Raw genomic sequence first — 18,106 nt, 5'->3', positions numbered from 1 at the left:
TGCTTAAACCGTGGGATAAACTAAAACCCAACAGATACCTGGATTCAGAGAGGAACTAAGACACATAGCATCATAAAGTATTACAGTATTTACAACACCATTACCAACAATGTTAGGAGTATGACATTTATATTCAATATCTCATTGTTTTTCTAATTCAGTCAAGGCTTGAGACAAGGGCCTAGTGAAAACCTACAGAAAAAGAACAAGGATTGCTGATGCCACGTCTCCATGGCAGCACAGCTAATTTGGCAGGACAACCAAGCGCACAGAAAGAAAAAGAGGTTATTTACAAAGATATCTTTGATAAAAGGGGCTTTGGAGACAAGAAAATGGTCCAGGAAAAAACAAATCACAGAAACGCTCCAAACCTTTAAAACAAATTCTTCAAATGAGTGAGAGAAAATAAATTGGAAAAAAATTTTCTTGAGTCACAAAGCACAGTGAGTTTCATCTTTGTTTGTTGTTGTACAATGCTATAAACCAGCCTAGATGGCCCAGAATAACATTAGTGGTTCTGTGTATTGTAACCACTTCAATCAAGGCCCTTTGTTTTGAATCACCTGCCCTGCCTGCATTGAAGCCCCTTTTATAGCCCAGTCACAGCACAGAGACCTAATTTAGCTCAGCACAGAAAAAGGAGCAGAGAAATAAGACAGACTCATCTCTTGCTGCTCTCATTGCTTGATTCTGCTAGAAAACGACTGGGAGAACACATAGAATTAACCGCTTAAGACAGTATTTTTAAATTCCTCAGCCTACGACCCCCAAACAATTTCTAAATGCTATTGTTATATTATTCCTGAGTTATGCTAGCTGGATACACGTGAACTGGTGGTCGAGGGTGGTGGGTGTACTTGCTGTCATCCAAAAGAGAGAGGGGGAAGGGGTTCTGTGAGGAGAACTCACTCTGAAACACACGCAGCAAGGACATGCAGCTCGTGTTAACTTCAAGTGCCTCATGGTGGTTCATTTTTGCTAGCAGAGGGCTTGCTTGAAGATGCCGTCAACAGAGTGAGACATTGCACAAGGTCACGTTACAAGCCTTTTTCAGTCTTCTTCTATGTTTCACCTATAAAAACAGCATGGTGCAAAGGCCAGCAGTGGTTGGCAGTGCAGCTCAACAGTCTCTCTGTTAACCATAAACCCTGGCAGTCATGGAAGCACTGGTTTCATGTAGTGGGCACTTCTAAGACCAAACGAACTGTCTACCACCGCATCCATGCTTTTAGCTAGCCTGAAGAAAGGATGATTTCCCCCCATCAGCTCTCCAGTATGCCATCAGGCTCAGCGAGAGACTTTTGGGAGACTGTTCCTCTAATGAATAACGGTCACAAAACAGCTGCAGATGGGAATCTCAGCCCCAAAGCTGATCGAGACCCTTTTCAATACTACAAACCAGAGTCCCACCCAATATCAGCTGGGCATCATGGGTGCAACTCATGCCCTTTTGTGTTCTTTCATAGAACACCATGTAAGCAGCCTTTCCCTGACTGAACATCTTGCATGGAGGAAATTATCTTCTGTCTAAAAGCAAAAGGAAAAGAAGTATTTTCCAAGTTGCTTATCTGGATCTCCTAATTAATTTCAAGTGTGTTGTTACAACTTCTTAGAGAAAAAAAGTCCACTGATTTTCAGTCTATTCACTACTTTCTACAACGAACAATAAATACATTAGAAAATCAACTTGCAGATGAAAGTAAAGAGCAGTCTGTGTAAGCTGAATAATGACCTTATTTTAAGAATCTCCCTTGAGTAACCTCCCACTGTGGTCTCTTATACAAAGGGAGAAAAAACTATACACACAACAGCTTTAATGTCTTATTTGAATGCTGATTAAATAATCTGTGTTTTGGGAAGCCTGTGCAGATGAAACGAGAGCAGCAGGAGTAACAGCCAGTGATACTAGCTAGAGACTGTGGTCTGAGAGATGCTGTTCTGCAGTTCAGAAACAGAAAAATTAACAAGCTAGATTCTAGTTAATAAGCTAGAAGCAAATTAATATATTATGGAGTGGGCTTTATAAGCAAATGAGCTTAACAAATTATGAAAATTCCATATTCTCCCAAAGTTGCAAGTGGCCACTGCAGTTTGGTACCTTACTTGATTATCCAGCAAATGGGTGAGCATGTTTGTTATCTAGATGCTGAGGGGACCAAAGAGGTCTTATCACTGCATTTCACAAGGGGGAGCCTGTTTGCTTTAGTAAATTAATTCGCCAGGTCCCCTGTTCCTCCCCTGACACCAGGTTGTCCTATTGTTGCACTTGGAGTTTGCTGCATAATTTTTAATGCTGTCTATGTGCATCTACAAGTGCCTCCTCTGCTGACACAGAAAGCCAGTAGAAGATGATTCTTTCTCTGCTGGACATGGCTGCTGGCCAGGGTGTGGGACAACCCTGCTTCAAGAACAGATTTCACATATGTTCTTAGAGAAGTCTCATGATTTGATTTGTTCTTCATCACTGCATCCTGTCCTGCTATGTAGAACTCAAATATACACTGCATAAACTATATTAAGTGTGATGTAGTGTAACCAGTAGTAGTATCCAGTGTTTTTACTTCAGTTTCTTGAGCAGAATGCAGATTTATTGTAGAAGAATGCTTGAAAAGTCACCTAGCTATTAATGCCCCATCGTCTGTGAATGGGCACATCACTATTATCCTTCCAGGGAATTGTGTCCAGGGGTCCTTGCACACACATATAACAAGGATCCTTTTCTGCTCCTTTTCACATCCAGTCCACAGAAAAGAGTCACAGTTAATGTATGCATAAAATGAGATATTTCTCCCTTTATGAAATACCTCAAAGCCGCCACTTTGCCAAGTGCACTGAGCTGAACTTGCCTTGAAGTTTCAGAAACTGGAAGGAGAATACATGTCTCTCTCCAAATGCAAGGATTCCTGGTGCGCTCTGCAGGGTAGAGAATCTGCTGAGGATGTTGGCTTCTGGACTAGGTTGCCCTGGACTTCTGAATTACTGCGATCTGTCCTCAGGAAGGGCAAAAAACTGCACACTTGAGTGTGGCCTGTGGCACATTTCCTAGAAGGAAAGGAGTTTGGATATTGTTTTTCAACAAAAATGTAAATCCTCCTTTAATATCTGGAAATGAAAATTGGAGGCTAGAGTCTTGACTTTGGTACTAGCTTTCCTTCTGCTTCACTCTTTGACATTCAGCAATTCAGCCTTTCTGTGTCATTTTTTTCCTATAAGCTTTGATACAGGTACCTGGACTAGCGCCCTGGAATTACTGATTATTTCAGCATTTATATGGCTGCTTGACTTCCTTTCACTCCTGAGAGCATTATCTTACTTTTTTTCCAATACACTGACCTATCAAGCTCCTGATTATAACTGGTCATATTATTCAAACCACAGTGTGGGTAGATGAGTCCAGCAGTGGGTTCTCTATGTCTCTGACAAGCAAATGCAATGACATAATCTCTTCCAAAGCTACAGCATATCATGACTGCGGAGTTCACTTCATGCGATAATCCATGTTTCTTTTAGGAACTGCATAAGATGACCAGGTCTTCAGCAGCCTGGTTAAATAGAAACTACAGCCACACAGCTGATGGTACAGAAACCCTAGACGAGAATCCAGAAAGTCGTGTTCAGACAGAATTTCCTGGAAGGTTACTGGCCCTAGGGTGACTCCACCAATGTACATTACAGATTGTGCATTAGGGGGATTTTTTTTTTATCACTGAAAGAGGTTTTATGCTGCTAGCACTGGTAGTCCCTCAAAACGTGGTTAGAAGGCATAGTCTTCCAACAGTAATAGCATTCCACAGAAGAGCTTCAGTGGGAAAAGAAGAACTAGCTACTTGTTGGTTACCGCAACACCAGTTTTATACAGCTTGTTATAGGATGCATATTTGTCCACAGTGGTCAAGAGGAAATGTTATATTTAACTGCAAAAACAACGTGAGGACTAGAAAAGTGTTTTCACTGATTAGTTGTGCAAGTGAAGCTAGCCATTTGAAGGTCTATCCTTATTTATTATGTGAATTCTTACCAATTCTTACCAAGAACTTCCAAGATGCAAAATTAGTTCTTGGCAGCGTGAGATTCCTGTGTTCATGATTCAGAAGATTTTTACATGACTGAATAGTTAAACCAAAGGTTGGGCTGCCGACTGCTTTCACTATTCTCTTTGCCACAGATGGAGAAATGTCAATGGGGCTTGCAGATACCACGGGCTAAAGTAATTCTTAATTTCTATTTCTACACTGATTTATTTATTTATTTATTTATTGCTTGTCCATTTCCTGAGCGCCCTGATTCCACTTACAGTAATTAATCTTATGAAGAATGACAGCTTTGGTAAAACCTTTTAATTGCTTTTTACGCAGTAAACTTCACTCTTTCTTACATCTTTTCCTTGGGAAGTGTGTACATATGCTCATTGTGTTTATTTGGGAGGCAACTCTAAAAAAAAAACCAAACCAACAATGCAATCTCAGCTTTAGTTTTTAGTTTGCTGGCAAATAATTCCAAACTGGATTTTTGAACTGTAGCTCCAAATGGTCTGGATACAAGATGAGCAGTTATATCCAAGCTGAGAGCTAAGGAGGGGATTTGTGAATGACTGAAATCACACTTCAGTGGATATATTCCCTTGATATGCTCTCTTACTCCATAAAGGTATCATTCCTTTTCCAAAAATGGTAAAATCGGTTGCCAAATTAAACAACCTGCTGGTCCTGTAACCTATCTCTTGTGGGGTATTGCTTTCCACACTACTGACAACATCAGACTAATAACCTCAGCAGGACTTGCTTGTGAACACTACAGCAACACAGAAAGAATATGAAAAGCTAATGAATGAGAGGAAAGGAATGATGTATGAGACACCAGAAGAAGACTTAGCAGATATAGGTTGCATTGCAGGCTTTGTCATGTGTTTCCCACAAAATCTTGGGCAAACGTTGGTCCATGGAAATGGTAATTAAAACAAGGCCAGTGCAAGGACTCAAATAATGGCACACAATTGTCTACACTGTTTAATTGTTAACACACTCTCTCACATGGCTTTGGCCCATGCTGACTTGATTTCCCCAGACAATGTCAATGCACATTTCAGAGGACAGCATGTGCCAGGGACTGCCCAGCGGGCAGCTTGGAAGGAGTTCCCCCTTCCCCAATCACTGCAGGGGAGTGTTTAGCCATGTGGACACAAACCACACTGTGACTGGCCTGAAGGGCCACAAAATAGACCCTCTACTATTTATCTGCTTCTATAGATGCAGTTTTCTTTCCTGCATTGCTTTGTCTGCCCTGTTTACTTAGACAGTAAATTCTTTGGAATGAAGCAACCTTTTAATATGTGTTTGAACGATGCCTGAAACAATAAGATGCCAGACTTTGCTGGAGGTTGCCTTTGCTACTGAAAGGCTTATTAAAGAAAAAAAAAAAAAGAGTCAAAAAAGGAAGACCATTCAGCTCTGGAAACAGCTCTCAGTTTTTCTTCTTTCTAATCCATCCATGTCAACAGCACATCTTCAAACTATAGTGGAGCTTTACAGCTGTCAGAATTTGCAGTCTCAGGACTGCAGCACCTATTAACTCGCATGAACATGCATTTTTACTGACTGGGCAGTGAAGTGAGAGGGACTGAGAAGAGAAATAAATTGTCCCTGACAATCTTTGCCCCACTGACAGGAGCATCCTTGTGCCTCCATCCCTCACCATCCTACTCTCTATAGCTCTCAAAAGCTCTTCGTGGTGGCCTCACACCACCAGCAGCCCTAAGGAATCCCAGGCAGAGAAAAGCCTAAAAGCCTTTGTCTGGGACCAGACTGTTCCTGTTGCTCACCCTGGTTCAGGACAGCAGCATGTCTAGTGACTTTCTAGAAAGGCACTGTTGAAAAAAGGCATTTGCTACTTACTTTAAGTTGCCTCACTTACTGCTTCATAGCCTGCTTCGGAAATTGCTCATCAAGACATTTACCTGGAGGGATGAAGACATTAAAAACATAGAGAAAAGGGCTCCAGCACTAATGAAAATTCAAACAGTATCTCAGACTTGGCCTTTTCTGATCCTGTTTTCAACCAGGCTGATTTTCAGCAATTTGTCTCTCCACAAGCTCTCCTGTCTCAGGAGCCATTAGATTCCAATTACTCTAGCTGTAAAAGTGAGATAAAGAAAGGAAAAACTTCTTCATTGCCCATTCATCACTGATCTGGTTCTTCAAAACATGTCTCTAGAAGTGAGCCCAGATACTAGAATTGTCCTTCATCCTCAAGAGAAGACAAGATATAAGGGATGTCATCCTAGATATAACCATCCTGCCTGCGAGATGGGGGCTGTTCATCCAGGTGCCCTTCTACCTTTGGTCCACATGTGGTGGTGGATGCTGGCAGCAGGTAAGCACAGCCCCAAGGTGGAGTGGGACCGCAGGCCAGCTCAAGGGCAGAAAAGGGCTACAAAGCCTTGCTGGAGAGCAGGAATTGTTAGCTACGTGTTATGCATGGAAGAACCCTACTTACTGCAAGCATAGGCATAGTGGTGCTTTTCCAGTGTGCTTCACAGCAAGTATGTTCAGGGTTCCTCCACCCTTTCCAGGACTTCTGCTGTACCTTCTGAAGTGGGGCAGTGCAGACATGGCTTTAGAGAACCTGAAAGACGTGTTTGTATTTCTAGCCAGAACTGTCAAACCACCTGGATGTCACTCATCAGCCTCAGATAATCTATCAGCTTTGGATCAGAATGTTCTTTGGCACTGCCTATTACATTGCGCTTTCATTTTCATTGATCTTATTAAAATGTCAAACTCGCACCATTTGCAGACTGTCTGCTGCACAAATCAGTTTATCTGTGCAGGATCTCCTCACTGTCACATACTGGCAAACCGAATGCAAACAGCCTGTACTTTTTACCTCAAACACTGTTCTTCCATACTTGTACTTTGCTGTATAAATCATGAGTTGCCCTAGAGCTTTTGAAAGGGGTTTGAAGAGTTGTGTATTACTCCTGATGTTTAGATTGCTTTGGTATGTTTTCCAAATGGAATAATACTGTCAGAGTAGGTTAGTCTTGCCGAATGGATGCCAGCAACTTTTAAGCAACACAGCACTATTACTTTCTATAGACTGTGATATATCTGATGCTCTCCAGATGAGCTCTGGGGGCCAATCATGCAAAACGCTCGTCCTTCTGAATTCCCATGAGAAGCTCCAAGCCCTGCAATAGCAGATCCTAAGAACAATATTTGAATGCTAAACTGTTCTTTGACAAAATCTAGTATCTAATTCCAACACAGCAGCAATACAGCATCAGCCAGTGTTCATGAAAGGGCTACATTTTCTTGCTGAGCAATGCTGTGTTGAATCACACTGGGAGACCAATGAATTGTGGCACTGAGCCATATTAACCTCTCTATCTAAACATTTTGCAGAAGGGAAAACCCTGTTTGCAAACTCCAGCATGTTTCAACATGTCACAACCTATCATAGCGTTAAAAGAAAATCAAGGGTACCTGTAATTATAGAAGGGATTTAAATTTAAATTTCTGGCACCTGGGAATTGGCAGCTATTAGAGAAGTACCCACTGCTTTTACTCATACCAAGGTGTTCTGGTCTTTTTCTCCCCATCTTCCTCTGTGCTATGACCTCTTTCTCCACAGACTTTTCCTATTTCTCATTCCCATTACTTTAAAAGATCTAGTAAGCTAGAACCTCCCCAGTATTTTTTTTAACTGTTGCTCCCAATATCTTAATAATATCTCATTTACTTGGTTTTGTCCTTAGGCTTCTCTCCATGCATACTGCTCCAACCTGACCTGTGCCTCACATCTTTCCTGTTGCACCAATTATTTGTAGTCTAATGGACTCATCCTGGGAAAGAGCTTTGTAGGGAAAATGACAAAGCTGTTTCCTCAAGAAACAAGGACAAGATCTGTTTGTTGGGAACAGATAATGCTCCATGATGTCCTCAATTCTACTGTCCTGGATGTCTTGATCATGGAGACTACGAGACCAGACTAGTCACAGAAGTAGTAAGAGTAGGGAAACTCTTTGGCTTTCAAAGTGTCATCTGAGAGTAGTTTAGGATCTGAGCAGCTCTGTAGCTGCTGAACTTCGGTAATTCTACAAAGCTGCCAACAACACATGTCCCTTGTTATTGGCTATGAGTGCTCAGACTCCTTCTCCCACCGCCCATCTATGAAAACAAGGCATGTGTCTAGAGAAAAGTTGGACAGGTAGGATCGTACAAGGGTATCAAACATCTACCAGCTTGCTGTGGAATATTCTGTTGCTCTCTTTGTTATGCTCTGCTCCCCCTTGGGAATAGATACTAAAATGTGGGTGCTGTAATGGGTTAAATGATAGAGACCATGTCCAAAGACATTTCAGGGGTTGTGTGTAGTGGAGACCTGAGACAACAACTTAGGCAGATAGATTAAAATTGGAGCCGGGGGAGTATAGACTGGGAAAAGTACAGTAGGAAACAGGTGAGAAGGCTTAGGGTGATAAAAAGAGTGTGTTGGAATCAGCTGGGCCAAGGAGCTGTGGCCAGGTGAGAGATGAGCATTGCAGAAAGGAAGATAAATCTTCATTTTTCATCAACAGTCAGAGCTGAGACCTTGTCTTTCAGGTACACTTACTACCTTCCCCCGGTCTCTACTTGGGTTGTTCAGGGTTTCTAGACTGCATGGTGCGTACCCTTGCTGAGCAATAAGAAATTCTTCCCTCCCACCTTGACCCATACTGAGAGCTCTCCCTCCAGGGGCTGGTTCAGTGCTGCCAGAGCAGAAGCTGATGAACTAGAGCCAGCAATCAGGTCTACTAGGAGTTAGTGATCTCTAATGTGTCAGCGTTCCTATGATCTGGAAGCTGTTCCCTATGACAGCCACAGAACCATTTGAAAATCTCTGTGTTTGAAAGACTTCTAATCTCGGTTATAATTTTCATGTCTCCAAATGAAGTGCAAGATTCTACCTTCACTTCTCTTCTGCTCTTCGTAAGCCATTTTCTTGCAGGTTTGTTTCACCAAAAAAGATACTCTAGCCAATTACCAAACTACATATGCATATTATTTAAATATACATTGTAACAACATAATTTCTCTATGAATCTTATGTTCATTCAACGACAGGCCTTTCTGATGGTCAGGCTTTCCATTGTGCTGTCCCAGTATGAGGATACACAATACTGTGGTTTCAGAGCAGCTGGCAGCAAAGGTCAAGATCTCTTCATGCTTCTACTGTTCTTCAGCACAAGATAGACATAGAGCAATAATTACATTAAAGTTATGCAGTAGTGACTATAGACATGACAGCTGTTATCTTAGATAAACTTCCTTGATATTCGCTAATTCCAGATCAAAATATGTAACAATAAGATTTCCTGGGTGAGTCATATGGATGTAAAGGCTGTCAGTCTGATCTCAAAGTTTTATGGTTAAAAACTGTGTTTCACTACTCTATAAACCCCACAAAAAGGGAAAACTTCAGAGCCTTCCTTCAGTAAAATGATGTTTAAGTATACAGCAATTACACTGAGCCTCTTAAAAACATCTTTTATCTTCTCCGCTAAGTCTGACACCTGTTCTCCTGTATATGGGAAAACGTTTCCCACAAACACTGGATTTTATAGCTATACGAGACCTTAGTTAAAACTGACATGGATGCTCCAATGCCAGACAATGTCACTTCCCTGAAAGTGGCCAAGGTGGGAAGGGATCTCTGGAGACCATCTAATTCAACCCCCATGCTCAAGCCAGGTTAGCCAGAGCAGGTTGTCCAGGACTGTGTCCAATAATTTTTTAACTATGGTATAGATTCCTTTCCAGTCTTAAATAACATCTCTGAGAAACTTGATCCACAGCTCAGTCACCCTTGCTGTGTAAAGTGTTTCCTGATGTTCAGACAGAACCTCTTGTGTTCCAGTTTGTGCCCACTGTGCCTCCTATCCTATTGCTAGGCACTACTGAAAGGAGCCTGGATCTGTCCTCTTAGGACACAACCATTATATATCAATATACATTGATGAGATCCTCTCCGAGCTTTTTCATCTCCAGGCTGAACATTCTCAGCTCTCTCAGCCTTTTCTTACGTGACAGTTACTTCACATCCATAAACATCTTAGTGGCCCTTTGCTGGATGCACTCTTGTATGTCCATGTCTCTCTTGTGCTGAAGAATTTGTATCTGAATCCAGCACACCAGTGCTGAGGAAAGGGCAGGATCACCTCACTCTGCCTGTTGGTGATGCTCTTCCTCTTCCATTGTCATAAAAGACAATGATTGGCAATTGCCACTATGATTGTAACTGATGAAATGCTAGCATGATATACAGTGCTGTAGGTTGGCAGTCTACAGTTTGGTCTTTGGGATGTTATACACTCCCGAGGAAAATGTTTTTAATGGGTATTTGGAGTAGTATCTGTTTAGGTCTGCTTATCAAATACACCACACCAAGAATACAAGATGTTTTTGGCAAAGAGTTCTTGAATTCAACCCTTGCTTTTAACAAGACAAAAGAAATCCAACCGGTTTTTTGGTTCGCTGGTTGATTGGTGTTTTTTTATCCCAGTGATGTCTGTCAGCCTGACAGGTAATGACTTTCCTCTCTTCATCTTCCCTCTTTGGATGACCCAAATGAGGAATGTTGTCAACAGAGGCTAACAGGCTGAAGCTGGCATGAGCTAGATAGAAAGAAGATATCAGGACAGAGTAAAACTTTCTGAGTATACAGAAGTTTCCCTTATGGAGGAAAACATGCCTTTTCCATGTGCATCCATGCAAGGGATGTTTTGTATAGACTGCTGATGGGCATATACTCCTAAATCAGTCAAAAAGCACAAATGAACAGCATACTTCAGAAATACAAAATGTTCTTTCTGAAACCAGAAAGTGCAGCATTTTGAAAGGGAGGATTCACCATGACTTTCATCAGCAGATATTTTACGTTCCTCTGGGTGCCCAGCAGCTCTGGGCTTTGGTAAGGACAGAAAGGAAGACTGATGGAGTGAGTGCTAACACCAGTGCTCAGAGGTGGGGTATGCTCTGCAGTAGCATAAAGCAAGCAGAAAGAGGGGTGAACTCAGGATTTTGGCAAACTAGGGCAATGGTGACCCTGGGCTGGCTGCCCAGCATGGCACACAGATGGACGGGCCTGGCTGTCAAAATGGTGTGTCTCAACAACCTCTCTCATCCTCCAGCACCAAAAAGCAAAGGGTCCCTGGAAACACACTTACTGTGGAGACCATATTACCCTTCCATAGAACTGCACACCTTTACATCTGTGCTGTATTTGAGCACACCAGTAGCGTGTACCGCCTCCAATCAGCAATATTTACCACCTCCATTCTCTTGTGGGCTACCTGGTGGGGTGCAGTTGAAGCCAGCATTAGCTCAGTGAAGTCTTCAGGAGATTGGAGGTTGTCCTTCCATCCAGCTGCACAGCAAGTCACCCCAGAGGAAGCCAGCCACCCAATGCATGATCTCCCAAGTAAGGTTTCCAGCAGCTGTTTGTGCCCCAGCGTCACCTGAGCCTGGGAAGGAGATGTTTCGCCCTCTTTTTGGTATGGTGATATCTATTAGAAACTGAGAGATGAGTTTGGTCATCCAGCCATGCAAGGTGAGCCTGTTAAGAATGATTTTTATAACCACAGAAGCTGTCTGTCACTGGAATCTGAGCTCAGATTGTCATCCCACTGCCTCCCTTTCTTTTCTAGGACCATCTCTTGCAAAGTGTGCCGTGAATTTCTGAATTGCTTTCAAATCTGAGCTTTGCACCTTGGAGCTGATAGCACCCATTCCCCTAGCATCCACATCTGAGCAAGCTGGGAAGAACAGTGGATCTCACAGCCTGTCTTGATCATTCAGCATCATACTCCAGGGACTAAGCTAAGGGACCCCTGGTTCTCTGGCATGATTAATTCAAAGACATCTGGAAATTCAAAGACATCTGGAAGTCCAAGGGGCTGGGGTGTTCATATAGCTCCCAGGTGGAGTTTTGTTTCTAAATTTTGTTAAAGACTACCTAAATCTTTTTTTCTTTTCTTCTGTTTTTCTCCCCTAGGGGAATTCTCCACTGACATGAGATTTCAGTGCTCTTACTCCCAGTTCTGAAATGGGACAAGGTATTTCTCCAGGAAAAACTCTGTCTCTTGACTGCATGCTGCTCACACACAGGCATCCATGACATAGTTGCAGCAGTGCTTTCAATCCAGGTAACCTAGCATGCAGGGCACTAAAAGCTCACATCTGGGTGCTGCTTACATTTTCATGTTTCCTGATCAGTTTGTAGTGTGTATGAACAGTAATTAGCTCTTTTTCTTTTTCTTTTTCTTTTTCTTTTTCTTTTTTTTTTTTTTTTTTTTTTAGTTTCAAAAGCTGCCACTCTTCTTTGCTCATTCTCCCATATTTTCTTCCTTTTTATCCCCTCACTTCTTTGGTACCAGAAAATATCTAGAGCAAACAAGCACAGGGCTCACACTTGGGAACTAAATCTTACATATCTTATTAGCATGCCGATCTGCTTCCACAACACACAGATAGAGAAGCTGTTCTGGGAAAGCATTCTCCAGGCACCAATTTGCTGGAAAAGCAGCTTTATTTATGACCCTGTCACTATGAGGTCCCTATTCAGTACCACTGTCAGGGAAATGATTTAGTATTTTCCAGCTTGCCTTCCCATTAGATTGATAACAGCAAATTGTTTACCTATTTAAAATGGAAATCTTTTCTGCTTGAAGCATTTGCATTCTGCACTTTGTATAATAATATACAGAGGTATAAGCTGCATTTGGGAGCATGGCGCTCCTGTCTTGGTAGCATCTTACACTTGTCTAGTGCAGAGGTTAATTAGTGCTACAGGGAGAGCTCGGGTCAGGAAAGGCTGACTCTGAAAATGACATGATGTACTTCCACATTTTCAGTACTGGTTCTCTGTACCAGTGGTGTGCTTTTGAGAAGTAAAATCACATTCTCTTCTAGTTGCTGGACCTCACTGCACCAAGACAGGGCTTCTGCTTGTGTCTGCTGCCACCAGTTCAGCACTGCTGATGCACTTGGAAACAGCAAGGTCAGAGGCCGCTGATAGCTTGGCTGCAGTGCACAGGAACAGAGGGTGACATGACCAGGTTTCCTGTGTGATCTACTATAAGGAACGGTATTAGCGGGGGGTTGGACTCAATGATCTCCAACACTTATGAATCTGTGATTCTGTGGTATACAAAAATATTCTGCACTGGGCATTAATCTTCATGAGAAGATGCTCTGTTTTCTAATACATTAGGAGTTATCACATGGCAGTTTACCTCCTGAGTGTAAAACAAATGTTTGCCTGGAAAAAGCAAACCTGGCTCTCTAGGTCATCCATGCAGTAGGCTCCTGTTGCTTAGTATACCTTGCAGGCTGTGAAGCCAAGGTCTAGCACTGGAAAGACACAAATCCAGAGTGTGTGATCACAACTCTTGCCTTTGGCAGCATGAAGACCTGTCAAACACTTGCATCTTTGGCAAGCCCTCCACTCAGCAGGCACCACATAAGCCATAATCACTCTTCTTCCCTCCAACCCCTGGCCATTGCCATGTTTTCCAGCTCTGGTCTGATAGCATCAGCCCTGAGGAGGAGGAGATGCATCCAGGAACATCCATGGTATTCCAGTGATGTATGTCATTGCTTTGTGGTGGAATTGGGAATGCAAGTGTGGTAGAAGAGGTATGTTTTATATCATTTAAAAATAGTTTGATAGTAACACTAGAGAATGTGCAAAGACTGAACCTGTGTGAGAAGGAAGCTGGATTAGATGAGTCACTTGGTCCATCTCTGATTTTTTTATGTTTTCCTATGCACTTTTAAAAGGCAATTTCTGTACTTGGTTTTCCTCCAAATGCCTATATATCCACCTCTTCATTCATTCTTCTGTAGTGGAACTTAAAAGTTCATAGAAAGCAGCTTTTGCTTTAGAAGAGTGAGCAAAAGTCATCATTTATGCTGTGGTTCAAGGTCGCCCCATCTTTGGTATGCTATAATGAATGTAAGAGCTAGAGGAGAGTGAGAGAGAAAATAGCTCTAAAAATCAGACTTGCAGGCATTCTCCCCAGTAAACTGAAAAAAAAAAAATAGCACAGAGCAACAGGTCCTTTGGTGTAAAGAATGAAACTGAATTTAGCTGGGTGACTGAAGGTACCAGTGCTCTAGGGTGTATTTCAGATAAGTTGTGCCTTTAAATGCAGCTAGACAAATACAAGAGAATGACTCCTGGAGCAGAAGTAAATTTTAGCAGCTGTGGAAAGACCAACAGTCAAGAAAAGAAGAGAGACATCATCATTCTCTGCCCTGGAAGTGAATAGATTCTGGATCCACAAGGATGAAGTGCACACACAAGTGAGTCCTTTTCCAACAGAGGTTTTCTATTTCAATAACTAAGGCATGACATAGATACACTAATGGCTCTCTCCAACTTAGCTGTAGAGTCGGTTGAAGTCATCTAGAATAAGGAAATGTTTCTTGTGGAACATTTTGTAGTTTATTATATTAATAAATATGAAATTAATTAATATTAATAACCGTAACTATGATCCACTATAGAGAAATCTGTTACATATTTTGTCTACATAAGAAAGGATGGCGTCATCCTGTTTTTCTGCAGTTATTTTAGTTGATAGACTGATGGCAGCTGGAGAATTTATTCTTAAAATTCACTGATGGCTTATTGTTGATGTTTCTTTTTCCCTTCACCCTCTCTACTTGTACTTCTGCAGTCTTAGACAGCAGAGCTGTCAGAGGAAAATCCTCCACTTTGCACTTGCTATGGATGAAAGTCACCCACTGAGCAGATTTCACCCTCTTGTCCAGGCAGTCCAAAGCGGCCCCTTAAGCAAAGGGATTTCCTTCTGCCTGCAGGCCAGTTCCAACTTCACTGTCAGAATGCCCACAATATACCCTGTCACAGTAAGCGAGCTCTTGACCTCTTCTACCCCTTTTGTAAATGCTCTCAGAGGGAGATAGGTGTGATATATACCTGCACAGTGTCTTCGTGCAGCTGAGCTTATTATGCTTCCTTTATAGAACTGCTTATTAGCATTTCCTGCAGTAACCAAAAAAAGCACAGACTGCAAGATCTAGCCACTTTGTTTAACACGTTTGGTATGGAGCACCTTGATATCTCTGCATTTGCTTTCCCTGAAAGTAGGCTAGGCATCCCTAATCCACACCATAAACAGCAGAAGTGTGGGGTGCATTCTGTGTACCTTCCTTGCTGACCAGGAAAGACATCGCTGAGTACTGGGAGGAGGTCTCTTCTCTGTATGCGGTTAGTAGAGAAATTTCTGGGATTTCTGAGCCCTACCTCTGATGGAAATTACCTGAAATGCTGAGTGATGTGTGATGGCCGCAAAACTTGTCCCCTGCCACCAAACAAACAAAATGACTCACGACCTGGGTGTTACAGAGCCGGCTTCTCGGAGGGATGGCTTAGTGTACAAGTCACATTATAAGACAGTGAGATCACAGGATAAGACCATGAGTCTATCACATGAAATCTCGTAGGCTAAACCATGAGGTTGTGTAAGTCGGGGCACTCCAATGACAGGAATGAAATTTTACTGTCTTGTGCTGTCTGAAGATCTGAGATGAAAGCCCTGTAGCAGTCAACACATGTGAGTCCAGGGGAAGATGTATAACACGATAATAATGCACCTGGCTATGAAACCCACAGCCATTTTGCTCCTTGGTTGCTTCTTGCAAGTTGCCCACAAACAGCCCTGGTAGCCCCTGAGCTGGGCTGGGCACTCCTGGGTACAGGTGGGTGCAGTGACTATCAGCCAGCTTTGCTTTTTCCCTGCTCCAAGAAGCAAGGCACAGCACAGCAGCAGCCCAGCTGGGTGCTCCCTGTAAAAGAGAGATGTGGCATTTCCCATCCAGCGCCTCCAGGGCTAAGCAGGGCTTCAGGTGTGTGGCATATGCTGAACACGCTGACCTTCCAGCCCTTTGGTCCCAAGGAGCACCTCTCTGTATGCTGTTCCTTGGTCTCAGAGACCTCCTCTGGTCCCCACACTGTCTCTCCTGCCTGCACTGGGAGGAGACTCTGGGGACCACCATGCTTTTAAAATAGAAGTGCCCCCAAAACAGCTAATCAGACAGTTTTCCTGATTCAGTTCTTTAAAATTACACCTGGGCATCACCTGAGAATAGATAAAGGGCGATTTTGCTTGGCTTTTGCTTGGCTTTGGTTCTTTGGTATTATTTATTTATTTATTTATTTATTGCGAGACTGGAATTCTCCTATTTCAAAAGGACAGCAAATTGCTGTAGCTACACCTGCACCATAGTGCTAAACACAGCAGTCTGTCATCTAGCCCTGAGGCCAGAGTTGAATTGAGGATATTTGTAGCCCCACTCCCTATGTTGGATGGGTGACCAAATCCAAACTACTCCCAGGGAGCAGTCCTTGTTGTATACTATCCTGGGAGACTGGTAGCTTTCACAGGTGATATGAGTGTGGACAACCAAGGACCAAGAGCTTAGACCTCCTCTTTGCTCCTGTCTACTGTAGCAAACATAGGCTATGGCACTCCGCAATCCTGACGTGGGGACTAGCAGACATCATGCACCATACTCAGGCAGTTTACTGCCTCCATCCATTTCTAATGGATTTAAACAGCTGGTATGGGTATCCTAAGTCCAAAAGAGGAATGCAGTTGGTGTTCATCTACACAGAAATTACCCTGATGTCATCTCATGATCCACAAGGGCAGAGGCTGGAAGCTTCACCGAGATGGAGAGACACACAGGGGACAAGAGACTGCGCAAGGAGTGGCTGCACCTCTACAGGCCTCTTCTTGAGGTCTTGGCTGGTTCAGACACTGAAGGGCTCTGCTGGGACTGCCCCTGATGCCACAGTCTTTCACAGGTTATTTTATCCCTGATGTATTTTTATGAAGGAATGAATAAAAAACCTCAGCCAAACTGCTGGAATGCAGTGGATCTCATCCCCATTCCAACATCCAAAACTCCTGAGAAACATTCTCCTGCAGTCTAAAGAAAAAAAAAATACGCATAGAAGATTATAAGCCTTTAAATCTGAGTTTTGACTATAAGGAGGCCAAAGCCCAACCAGATTGGAGCAGTTATGAAGCCCTCCAGCCCTCGTAGAAAACAGCACAAAGCTCACATTCCCTCTACTGTACTGGAGCTGCCTTTTGACACTGTTTTCGGGAACTTGCCAGCTCATTTTCAAACTTGTTTGTGAGACATCAACAGCCTCAAATTACAGCAGTCTGAACAGCCCAGTAAATATTTACACAAACCTGCTGGTGATGGTTTGAGCTGACATGCGTTACCTTTTGTGCTGGGGGGAGGCTATATTTACAGCCAACCAGCTAATGAACATGATCCCAGCCATGCTTTAATACAGATGGCTCTTTCAGCCTTTGTGGCTTTCAAGTTACAGGGAGCACAAACTTCAATAGCCTTCGTTAGAAGGCTCCTTCTCAGCTCCCTCCGTTTTGTTTACAACCGGTCTCTCTTTGTGCAGTAAATGGTTGACTAACATTCAGCTGTTTGCATCCAGCAATGTGTTTGTGTAGGACGGGGGTTGTTACTTGTCTTTTTTTTTTCTTTTTCTTTTTTTTTTTTTTTTTTAACACTGATGGTTTTTATTTTGAGTTTACAATGCAGGCGGTTTTTGCAATGCAGCTTTATTTTCATTTGAGTGACATTTCTCCAGGCTGTCTCCCAGAAAGCCACCAGGGCTGGAGCTTGGCACAGAGTGAGTGCAGGCAGAGGCGTGCAGCGGGGCAGCAGAAGGAAGCAGCACTTGTCCACAGGGCTCAGTGGAGGGCACAAAGCCCTACTCTAGCCAGAGCCCAGACTGGTCACCCAACTCTCCTGTGATCACTGCTCACAGAGATGCATTATATTGGCATCTACCCACCGACAGCTCTGGCTGGGTTCCAGACTGCCCAAAAGACGACTAAGAAGTTCAAAGTCTATGCTGTCAGCACCTATTATAACTCTACACTTCTTATAGATTTTTTTTTAATTAGACATCAGGTAAACCATTCGCTGAGGATTTTTTATTTTTATTTTATTTTATTTTTTGCAGCTCAACAAAAAGGACAGATTTCAGGTAAATGAGACAGAAAGTT

Source organism: Gallus gallus, chromosome 3 (assembly GCF_016699485.2).
Source record: "Gallus gallus isolate bGalGal1 chromosome 3, bGalGal1.mat.broiler.GRCg7b, whole genome shotgun sequence".
Classification (NCBI taxonomy): domain Eukaryota; kingdom Metazoa; phylum Chordata; class Aves; order Galliformes; family Phasianidae; genus Gallus; species Gallus gallus.
Note: the sequence above shows the minus strand (reverse complement) of the source record.